We start from the raw sequence: 12,520 nt of genomic DNA on the forward strand, positions 1-12,520 counted from the left end.
GGGGGGGACGGGCGGGGGGGCGGGGACAAGTGGGGCGCGGCACCCCGGGTCCAGGGGCCCCGCTCTGGAGCCCAGCAAATCCCCATCATGAACCAAAGGCCACGTGCTCAGGAGCATTGGGAAGAAACGGTGAACTCTCCACTCCGATTGGCCCAGAGCGCAGCCTGCCGCCTTCCCAGCAGCTCTGCCCGCCTCACACCCCCACCTGGGCCCCCTCTTGCCTACTCAGCAAACCATCCCTCTTCAGCAACCCCCCCACCCCACCCCCCGCCCTTCTCATCTGACCTCAACCCATTTTTCTTTTGGAAAAAAAATTTATCAAAGTTATACTTGTTTAAAACAAAACAAAACATACCGTGTTATTAAAAAAAAAAAAGGCGGGGGGGGGGGGGGGGGCAGAGTAAAGCAAAGCATGCATAAGGTCTTGAAAGCGCAAACCACCCGAGCGAACATCAAACAGGTGTTCAAACAAAATCTGGAACACAATGCTCGTCACAACAACGCTACTAGCACAGTAGCCAAAGGGTGGACGCCAAACAGAGAGGGCCCGGCGGTTCGGCCAGAGACAGACAGCCTAGAAGAACCCAGCAGCAGCCAAGGCCGCCGGAGCTCCAGATTCCTCCTTGGAGACCTGGGGGTGGGCAGCTGCCGGAGGGGGGAGGGCGTGGCTACTCAATGGGGACGGTTTTCCGTTTGGGGTGGACTGGGTCTGAAACCAGCTAGCGGCTGCGCCAGGTTGTGGAGGTCCTGGGTACCAGTGGCGCCCACTCTTGTGAAGATGGCACCCTTGATGCTCGGCCGATTTTACCGCAACCGTTTCCTGCCTCCCGTTTCCCTGCTACCCCTAAACACCCATTCATCATTGTGGTGGTGGCCCACAAGACGGAACCCCACAGGGTGGGGCCCTTGCCTGCATGTTTGTGTTCAACCCCCAGCACCTGGAACAGTGCCGGCGCTTGAATGAATGAATGAAACCTCCCACGCTGAAACAGCGCCGCCCACTGAGTCAGCAGAAGTGTCTCTCCCACCCTATCCCCACGCCCAGCCTTCTTTTCTGGGATCAGCCCTTTCTGGCTTACCCTGTCACGTGGTCTCCACCATCAGCAGCTCCTCAGCATCCTTACAAACTTAGAAACTGATACCCAGGCTGCATCTCTCTCCCAACCCTCTACATGCCCCCTAGACTTAGGGCAATGGGGCCGGGTATGGACACTTTGATTTCTGACTTGGGGGTCCTGGGTTTGGGGTCTTTTTCAAGCTCCCCAGTGATGGTGATGGGAGGCAGGGGTGGAGAACTGCCTGCTGTGGCGACCCCTCCCCTCCCCCCCCCCCCCCCGCATCACTGCCCTTCCCCCACCAAAGCAAAGGGCATCTGGTTGTGTTTTGATCCGTCCACAAACCTCCTCGACTGAACTGATGATGGGGCATGGAGGGCCGGCCTCCCAAACCGAAGGCCTATCTAATCTCTCTGCACCTTGACTTTGAGTCATCACTGGGGATCATGACCTGCTCTTGGATTGCTAGGAAACTCCCTCCCTCTGGGGAGCTTGGCAGGGTGGCCCTGTCCCTGGCATTGCTTGGGTGCAATGCCTCCCTGGTCAGCCCCTACTCAGCATCCCTTCCTGTCACCACCAGCCTTGCTTACAGGACTTCTAGGAGGCCCCTCGTGCCAACAGCCTGCCTAACAACATCATCTCTGACACCAAATGTCTTTTCTCAAGACCAGGGCTCCCAGGGATCCTGGTTCTGCAGAGCCAGTCTGTGCACCAAGAAGGAAAAGGTTTGCAGTTCTGTCTCAATCACCACCTTGGTCTCCGACCCGCTTTGTCTGAGACAGATGCCTTCAGACCCTCCCCAGCTGCGGGCCCTAGATGTGGGGTCTATGAGATGATCCTTAAGCCAGCAGTTCAAACCCACCAGCCGCTCTGCCAAAGAAAGCCACGCAGCTTGCTTCGGTACAGACCGACAGCCTTGGAAACCCTATGGGGCAGCTCTGCTCTCTGCTACATGGTCTCTATGAGTCAGTTGCAGGCAACCTGATGGCAATGACTTTGGCTTTGGATTTTTGAGAGTCACCCAGGGATTCTTAAGAAAGTGCCTTTTGCCCATCAGAGGGAATCTGGGGCCGAGCTCTCCCTCCCTAGAGAGAAATCTGGATTGTGGGCCTTCCAGCAGCCTCCTTAGGGTGGGGGTAGACAAGGGGACTAGGGGAGGGGATGGTCCTAAGAGGAGACGTTATACCCCCATAGAAACCCACCAGCTGCTCCTGCCTCCTAGTGTTGGATGGACCAAATGTTTCTGTTCTTACCCTATGGGTGGGGTTTTTTTCCACCTCTCAGTCTCCCCTGAACTGCTGGCCCCCTCACTCCTTTACCCTACAGATGGGGAGGAGGTGAGGAAGTTGGGGTGGGGTGGGGTAGAGGTTCCAGGCCCTGAGATACAGGGCCCCCTTTAGCCTCCCAGGCCGAAGGCAGGAGAGGGATGGAGCACTCCCATAACCCCACCAGCCGTGGTGCACAGACCCTACCCTCCAAGGTCTCTGGTGGGACCCTGGGCCCTGGTCCGGTTTGAGCTTCCATTCTGTCCCCACCCCCAGTTCAGACAGTGGGCAGTAGAGGGAGAGCCCGGGACAGGTCCAGGGAAGGCCTGGTGGGAGGGTGCTACAGCAGAGGTTGGGATCACAATCAGGTGGTGGGATGTGACCCAGGACCAAAGGACCCTGCTGCCAGCATCTCCAGCCCCTGTCCCTGTTTATTCCATTCCTGGTGCCTGCCCTTCAACTCCAGAATCCAGGTGGCCAGGGCCCAAAGAAAGAGATAGAGCCAAGCGCCAGGTTGGAGTGAGGCAGGAGGAAGTACGGAAGGGTGACCAGCTGGTCCTGGCTCGCCTGGGACAGTTCCAGTTTGAATGTCCCTCGATCTTCCTCAGTCAAGGGCAAACAAGGACGGCTGGTTACCCTGAGTGGGGTGGCCGTGGGGACTGATTGACCACACCGACCACAGGTGGGGACCAAAGAGCAGTGGCCAGGGCAGAGCCCGCAGGAGTCTTTTCTAGCATGCGCAGCACAGACACAGGCTGTGGCTCTCGTGAGCCTTCAGGGTCCCAGCCTCTCCTTGCAGCTCTGGCCATGGTGCTGCAGGAGGACCCAGGCTGCCAGCAAGAAACAGGGGCCCTGTCCCCTCCCACCATGATGGACCCCGTGTTGCCTTACCTGTTGAGGAGGCAGCCGCCGCCCAGGAGATCTCAGAGAGCTGTGGCAAGCCGACTTCAGGAGAGTGACCTTTGTCCTCACCCCCCCTCCTCTAGGCACGGCCTTCACCATATAAGGGAAGATAGGGCCCAGGAGAGGGAGTGAGGGGGAGGGGAGGCAGGTGCCAAGCAGGTCCCTAGGAGCCCGGAACCCAGCAACAGCCTGACAGCTGCAGCCAGATGTGCCCCACCCAGGGGATGACCTTGGTCTCCACCCAGTGCCCAGCCCCTTCTTACAATGGACTGCACAGGCTGAGGGAGGTGGATGCACCTGCACCTTCCCTCCCACCAGCCAGGAGAAGCAGCCTCAACCGTCCCCTCCTTCTCTGGGGAGTGACACATTCTGGTGGGAGCAGGAAGTCTGGGTTCTAGGAGTCCCCAAGACAGGGATACAGGGCTTAGGGGTCACATTTGGCACTTTCCTGGTCAGATGAGACCCTGGCACCCATAGGGGCCTCTTCTAGGCAGCAGGACCCTCCCCCAGAAGAGGGGCCATGGTGGGTAGCTCAGATCCCCCCAGCTTTCCTGGGGTTGGTTCCTCCTGGACTGTTTATCAACTGCCATAAACCAGGGCCTTTGGACCCTGCTCTGCCGCCCTCTGAAGCCCAGGTTTCTGTTTCCAACCCCTGAGCTCAGCAGAACCCCATCCTAGTCAGGACAGGCAGGGGAAGGAGACCCCTTCCAGGAAACTGCCCCCAAAGTTCACCCCTCAGAAACCCTCCTGGGTCTCCTGACTCCCTTCGAGGGTGAAATGGAGTGGGGATGGGGGCAGCCCCTCTGCCTATCACACCCTCCTGAGTTCCTCCGGAGAGAGAGCAAGGTGTGTGTGAGTGTGTGGTGTGTGCTTGCACACACGTGGCTGCACACTATCCAGGTACGCTTCTGCACAGTTGATTCCGACTCACGACCACCCTAAAGGACAGAGTAGAGTTGCCCCAGGGTGACCGGAAGCTCCCAACCACATCTTTCTCCCATTCAGTGGCTGCCAGGTTCCCACCAGCACTGAACCTGCTGCCCCACAGGGCCCATTTCACAGCCGGGTAAGAGGAAAGACATGGAAAGCCGGTGTGGGCATCTTAGTAAGATTAACACCTTATACAAATGAGCACAAAAGAGCTGGAAAAGGCTACCCCTCATTTCACCTCTGGGATAATTCGCAGAGAGATCACTGTTCATGATTTATTTGGGGGTCTTTCAATCAATGTATATGGACTGCGTACAAAATACACACATGTGTATAAGATATCTGCCACACACGCACGCACACACACACAGTATCTGCCTGCCTGTCTACCTATCCGGGAGAAAGTAAAACTGAAGACATTCCTCAGTGAGGTGAATTGACATAAGGGGCAAGAACGTGTCAGGAGGGAGCAGCGTTTCGGAACACCGCCATGCTGAAGGGCTGACTCCACACAATCTTATCTACCTCCTAGTTTGCCGTACACATTTAGTACTGTGGGAAGATATATTGTGCATGGACTTAAAAAAAAGTTTTATTGGCACATAATTCACATACCATACAATTCATCGTTAAATCATATTAACAAGAGATATACAATCATTACCACAATTGATTTTAGGACATTTTTTTCTTTCTTGTATTCATTGTTATTAGCTCCCCATTTGCCCCCAAACTCCCCCCAAGGAACCATTAATCTGGTGACTGTCTCTATAGGTTTACCTATCCTGGATTGCATCACAGGAAAACACACAAAACCCTCAAAACGACCAACAATAACAACGTAAAACAGAAAAAAATGTCAACCGAAAAGAATGCGGCAAGCATTTAAAAATGTATTTAAATGAGTCCACAGGGAGATCAAAGGGTAAGGTGTTACCCTTTAACCTAACTACATCGGCCATAATCGACTTTATAGTGCTCTGTCTGCTAACCTGGCTATTCACATCCCTCAACTAAGGTCAGAGGGGATTCAATGCAAACTTAATCCATGCGTGGGCTCTGCAAATGGATGGTGGGCTTCCACTGCCACCCCTAGCTTTCTGCAAACCAGTATTCACGACTTCAGCTCGGAGGCCATTCCCTCCTTTGGATTTGTATTCTATTTTTTACAATCCTTGGATCACACGCACGGTGTTTGAAGACAAGCCGCAGGACCCCAAACACTATGCTTTCGGACAGCTGGGCGCGCTCTAGTTCCATCACCACACTGTGCTGCGGCGTCCACTTCTTCAGCGATCTCTTAGGGACGGAGAGCACCAAGCAAGAAGAGCTGCTAGAAGGAAGCTCTGGCCTACCCTGCGCCCTCCTCACAACTGTTCCCGTGCCTGAGCCCGGTGATGCGGCCGCTGTGTTACTCCATCTCCTGGAGGGCCTTTGTGGCCTCCCCTCCACTTTGCCAAGCATGACGTCCTTCTCCAGGAACTGGTCTCTCCTGACAACATGCCCAAAATATGTAAGATCAAGACTCGCCATCGTTGCCTCTAAGCAGCACTCTGGCCGTACTTCTTCCAAGACAGACTGGTTTGGTTTGTGTGTGTGTACTTTGTACGGCCGTGTAACCTCACTTTCACGTGTCTCACTGTAGTCCATTAGAGGGATGGGCCTGTTTAGGTAACCCCGGGCTTACCATTGGACTTCCACATGATTGCCAGTTCCTTGATATTTCAAACAATGTTGTGAAAGGTAGTCTTACTGTGAAAATCTTTGCTGTTAGATGCTGATTTCTTTTTATTTGGAAACAGCGTTACTGGCACTTCATCCACATATCCTACAATTAAACCCTATCAAGAAGAGTTGTACAAACTTCACCACGATCAATTTTAGAGCATTTCTGTGCCCCCCTGACCCCATACTCATTCATGTGATTTGTTTTTCCACTTTGGCAAAAATCATACACAAAACATTCACCATGTACCACAACTTCTACATGTATAATTCAGGGCCATCAATTATACTCTGCGTTATACAATCCTTATTGTTATTCCTCCCCTAATTGTGATGACAAGTTCTTTAAGGTCAATTCCTGAACAGGAGAGTGTCCGGCCAGAGATATGAATGGACACTCTGCCTCTAGGGGACATGCAGTAGCTGCTGGTTTCACTGGCAGATCCAGAGCCCCACTCTCTCCCTGCTCTGCCCAGCACTGGATGCCAGCATTGAAGTTCATTGCTGACAACCTGTCTGTGAAAAAAGGATACATTGTGCTGATTTAGGCTCTTCGATTAAGGTACATTTAAAAATACCTTTATAGACCTTGGGCCTCTACTCAAGCACTCCCTCAATGCATGAATACTTTCTTCTATTAAACTGGCATTCTATGATGCTCACCCTCCTGACACAACCGCTGAAGCCAAAGCGGATGAACAAGTAAATGTGGTGAAGAAAGCTAATGGTGACCGACTATCAAAAGAGATAGCGCCTGGGGTCTTAAAGGCTTGAAGATAAACAAGCGGCCATCTAGCTCAGAAGCAATAAAGCCCACATGGAAGAACACACCAGCCTGTGTGATCACGTGGTCCCGAAGGGATCAGTTATCAGGCATCAAAGAACAAAAAAATCATATCATTGGGTGCATACCTCCACAATATGATCGCCAAGGACAAACGGTTGCATAAGCAAATGTGGCGAAGAAAGTTGATGGTGCCTGGCTATCAAAAGAGATAGTGTCTGGGGTCTTAAAGGCTTGAAGGTGAACAAGCGGCCATCTAGCTCAGAAGCAACAAAGCCCACATGGAAGAAGCACACCAGCCTGTGCGATCACGAGGTGTCAAAGGGATCAGGTATAAGGCATCATCATAAAAAAAAAAAATCTTACCATAGTGAATGAAGGGGGAAGTGCAGAGTGGAGACCCAAAGCCCATTTGTCAGCCACTAGAGATCCCCTCACAGAGGGGTCTAGGGGAGGAGATGAGTGAGTCAGGGTGCGATGTAGCACCCATGAAGAATATAGCTTTCCCCCAGTTCCTAAATGCTTCCTCCCCCCCCCGCCCCCCGCAACTACCATGATCCGAATTCTACCTTGCAAGTCTGGATAGAGCAGAGGTTGTACACTGGTGCAGATAGGAGCTGGAGGCACAGGAAATTCAGGGTGAATGATACCTTCAGGACCAGGGGTGTGAGGGGCGATACTGGGAGAGTAGAGGGTGAGTGGGTTGGAAAGGGGGAACCGATTATAAGGATCTACATGTGACCTCCTCCCTGGGGGACAGACAACAGAAAAGGGGGTGAAGGGAGACTCCAGATAGGGCAAGATATAACAAAATAGTAATTTATAAATTATCAAGGGCTCATGAGGGAGTGGGGAGGGAAAAGAGAGGGGAAAAAAGAGGACCTGATGCAAAGGGCTTAAGGGGAGAGCAAATGCTTTGAAAATGATTAGGGCAAAGAATGTACAGATGTGCTCTATACAATTGATGTATGTATATGTATGGATTGTGATAAGAGTTGTATGAGCCCCTAATAAAATGTTAAAAAAAATACCTTTATGAATTGGTTTATGTCTAAGTAATTTGTTGGGCTTGTTTACATATTTAAAGTTGTATTTTTTGGTTTGTTTTGTTGCTTGTCTTTTTCGTTTGCCAGGAGTTTCCGGAAGCACATATGTGTTTTGTTTGGTTTTCACTGTTTCCAATTTCGTTTTTAAAATGAAAAGTGTCACATGGACCTAGAAACCCAAGTAATGGTGTCACGGTGTACGTACGTGGCAGGGATCAGGATATTTTAACCCTAAACTCTTTATCACACATCTCTTTGGAATGAGGACATTCTGTTCCTAACCTCAATATCATTTCAGACTTGAGAATATTAACAATAATTTTTTATATCACTTGCTACCCAATCATATGCGAACTTCCCCAGTCTTTCCGAAAGCACTTTCATGACTGCTTTCGTGGGACTAAGCTTGCCCTTGCTTTCCTAATGGTGCTGAAAAGTCCACAGTGGGGGGCTTAAAAGGACAGAAATGGGCTTCCTCTCAATTCCCCTCTGTATTTCCCACAGGCAGAAAATAAAGGCTTGATTTTATTCTGATTAACAATTTTTGAAACACTTGTTTTTTTTTAAATCATTTTATTGGGGACTCGTAAAACTCTTATCACAATGTATACATCCATGCCTTGTGTCAAGCACATTTGTACATTTGTTGCCCTCATCGTTCTCAAAACATTCACTTTCCACTTGAGCCCTTGGTATCAGGTCCTCATTTTGCCCCCTCCCTCCCCGCTCTCCCCTCCCTCATGAGCCCTTGATAATGTATAAATTATTATTATTTTGTCATATCTTACACTGGCCAATGTCTCTCCTCACCCACTTTTCTGTTGTGCATCCACCAGGGAGGAGGTTATATGTAAATCCTTCTAATCCGTCCCCCTTTCTACCCCACTCACCCTCCTGGTATCACCACTCTCACCACTGGTCCTGAAGGGATCATCTGCCCTGGATTCCCTGTGTTTCCAGTTCCTATCTGTACCAGCGTACATCCTCTGGTCCAGCCAGATTTGTAAGGTAGAATAGGAATCATGATAGTGGGGGGTGGGGGTGAGGTGGAGAGAGAGGAAGCATTTAAGAACTAGAGGAAAATTTTGTTTCATCATTGCTACACTGCTCCCTGACTGGCTCATCTCCTCCCTAAGACCCTTCTGTAAGGGGATGTCTAGTTGCCTACAGACGGCCCTTGGGTTTCCACTCCACACATCCCCCCTCATTCACAATGATTCGATTTTTTTAAACACTTTTTTTCAAGAATATAATTAGCCCTTCTCAAGCCAGATCATACGAACCACCTGGAAAATGAGTCTGCTACCAAGGGCTCAAGTAGAAAGAAAATATTTTTTAAATGATTATGGCAACATATGTACAAATGTGCTTGACACATGGGTATATGTATGGATTGTGATAAGAGCTGTAAGAGCCTCCAATAAAATGATTGAAAAAACTTAAAAAGCAGAGCCCAAGATTTGGCATTGCTAACAAGCTCAAGGCGATGTCGTATACTGCACTCTGCATCACATCAGAAAGTACGTGACATTTGTGATGGTGAAGGTCATGTGTTTCCTTCACTCCGCTGTTTTCCAGTGGCTTGGCAGGTGTCCTGTGGTCATCCTTCGTTTTGTGATCTGAGGTGAGCAGCCAATTGGTTGCAATGGGAGTTTCCCTGGAGGTGTGGTTTGCATCCAACATACATGAATGGTCTGGCAGAGCTTTGTGTCTCTGGAGACTGTGTGGGTTTAGCATCCTCTGATTTCCCGTTCTTGGGCTGACCTGAAGATTTTGAGATTCACCAGCGCCCTCAGCCATTCGACCTGTTTTGGATTTCTTAGTCCCTGAACCACTTATGTCAGGAAGCCTCTAATGCAGCGGTTCTCAACCTGTGGGTCATGACCCCTTTGGGGGTTGAGTGACCCTTTTCACCGGGGTCACCTGATTCATAACAGTAGCAAACTTACAGTTAGGAAGTAGCAATGATAATAACTTTATGGTTAGGGGTCACCACCACAGGAACTGTGCTAAAGGGTCGTGGAAGATTGAGAAACACTGCTGTCATGGTTCTAACCTGCAGGCTGACACAGAAATTCATACTTGGATCCATACTTGGATCCATGCTCACTGCTGCAGTGTCCAGGGCAAATCTGCTGCACACCTATTTAAAATGTTAAAACGTTAAGGTGTGCCTGACCTACGCCATGGTGTTTGTCACATATGTATGAGCAGGTACTCCCTCCAACACAATTATTTTCAATGCTATATATTTAAATTTTTTTATAAAACAATCTTATCCCCATCAAAGTACTCTCCATTACACTTAAGACTTTGTCAAATCTGTGACTCGGTTCTTGGAAACATTTTTCAAACTCATCTGTTTGGATGGCTGACAGCACCTCCCTAGTTTTTTTTCTATGGTGTCAAATCGCTGTCCTTTCAGGTCTCTCTTCATTCACGGAAACAAGAAGTTTCAGAGTGAGGTCAGGTGAGTCAGGTGCGTGGGGCAAGAGTGACATGCTGGTTTTTGCCCAAAACTGGTGCACTAAGATGGCTACGTGAGCAGGTGCATTGTTGTAGTAGCAAAATCAAGGCTTTTTTGTTAACACGATCTTTTCAAAACCTAAATAGAAAGCTTGATTACAGTTTGACACGATGGAACGAACTCCAAAGGCACTGTGTGGACATCTTCACTTGTTCAGGAAGTTGACGAATTTTCTCCGGTGTTGTACTTGTAAGCTGTGTTCAACATCACAGTAGTTTCTGCAGCATTTTTGCTGAGCAGGAAACAAAATTTCACAGCTGCACACCGTTCTCTTAAACCAGCCATCACAAAAAACAATGTTCAAAAAACACACAAACAAACAAAAAACAATGTTCAAGTGAAACTGCTTTTACAAAAAAACTCAGTGATTATAGAGAACCTTCCCAGGTGAAGCCACGGGGTGCACTGATCCAGAGTGAATTGCCTGGTGCTCAACCTAGGAAAAAATTTGTACTATGAAAGTTCCAATCCATTCAGAGCAATTCCGGTTTTTTTTTTTTTGGGGGGGGATACCCTCTCCTATGTGAAAGCTGGACAGTGAATCAGGAGAATTAATGAATTTTAATTGTAGTGTTGGTGAAGAATATTGAGTATCCCATGGACTACCTGAAGAACAAATGTATCTGGAAAGAAGTACAGCCTGAATGCTTATTAGTGAGGACGTGAGACTTCTTCCATCTCACCCCCTCCTGCTCCCAGCCCCTCAAAGGAGCCCGCTGAGCTATGTCTAGAAGGTTGCTTCTGTAGACTACAGCTCGTGGGACCCTTGTGTTGGCCCTGGATTGTCTTCAGGGTCGCTGGTCAGTTTACTTCTGGGTCAATCCATCACACAAAGGGTTGCCGATTCTCTCTCCCGCCCTTGACACCAAACACCTTCAGCAATTGCTCGCTCCTCACAGAATGGCCATAAGCAGCCTTGGTAGCACTAGGGGCTAGGTATTGCGCTGCTGAACACAAGCTTGAAGCCCACCAGCTGCTCCTTGGGAGAAAGAGAGGCTGTCTGCTCTGGTAAAGACCGACGGGCTCAGAAACCCTATTTTAGAGTCGCTGTGAGTTGAAACTGACTCAGCAGCAGTGGGTTTGATGTTTGGGTTTAGCAGCATGCCTACAGCTGGCGAGGTGAACCATGTCCTGTTGTGATTCATTACCGTTTGTATTTTATTATATTATTTTTGGGAAAATATACACACCAAAGGATGCCCCATTGCAACTAAGTCTCCATGTACGCTGCAGCAACACGTCGGCATTAAGTTGTACAATCACTCTTGGGTTCTTTTCCAAATTATCTTATCACCTGCCCAGTTTCTCACCCATTCAGAAGCTGTTGCCAATTTCATCCCACCTAGATGACTCTGAAAGCACAATGTTCAGGCGGCTGATGAGGTTAAACCAGTTTGATCCATAAGTTTTCATGGACTGATTTGGGGGAAGTAGATCACCAGGTCTTTCTTCCTAGTCTTAGTCGGGAGGATCTACTGAACACTAGCCCCTCCGGGTACCTCTGCTGATACTTGAAATATTGGTGGCACAGCTGCCAGGACCCTAGCAACCAGCAAGCCACCTGAGTATGACAAACTGACGGATGGGTGGTGGTGGTCCGGCTGCAGCTCACCCCACCTCTCCTTTGCGCGCAATGCCGACATTTCGCTCTTCTCGCAGTGCGCATTCTGTGGCTGCCTCTGTGGCTTTGCTCCTGCCACTTCCTCCGCTGGTTCAGGTCACAGCACCTGAATATCAACCTCCTGGGCAGAAGCTGCCCCCCAGGCCATTGGGAGTGAGTGTGCCTGCGGGAGGCTAGGCACCCTACTCCGCCTTTGGAACCTGGCAGAGCATTTCCGAGACCAGCTCTCTACCCGTTGTTGTTTCTCCCACTCCTGGGGTGCACATTCCTTGAGAGCAGACACCGTGGCGGCGCCCTAGATGCACTCCGCAGGTGGAGTTGGGTTGGTGGTGGGGAAGGAGACTGGTCTCATCCGTAGCTGGGAACCCTGACACCTCCCCCTGCCTTTCTGGGGCGCAAATCTGGGGGCAGGTGTGGGCAGCAGGCTTTGCAGCGGGAGTACAGGAAACAGGGGTGGGGGTGCCTAGGGAAGGTTGGGCAGCACAGGGACTCCTGGTCCAGGCCAGGAGCTGACACCAAGCTAACTTTAAAGGCTGCTGTTTCTTGGTGGGTTAGTTGGCTCATGGCATGGCGGGGTGGGGTAATTATTTCTGTATGGATCCCCTTCGGGGGAGCCTGGGGCATCTGGGCCCCTAGGGCTGTCCTCAAGGCAGCCTGTGGTCGT

Source organism: Tenrec ecaudatus, chromosome 13 (assembly GCF_050624435.1).
Source record: "Tenrec ecaudatus isolate mTenEca1 chromosome 13, mTenEca1.hap1, whole genome shotgun sequence".
Lineage (NCBI taxonomy): Eukaryota > Metazoa > Chordata > Mammalia > Afrosoricida > Tenrecidae > Tenrec > Tenrec ecaudatus.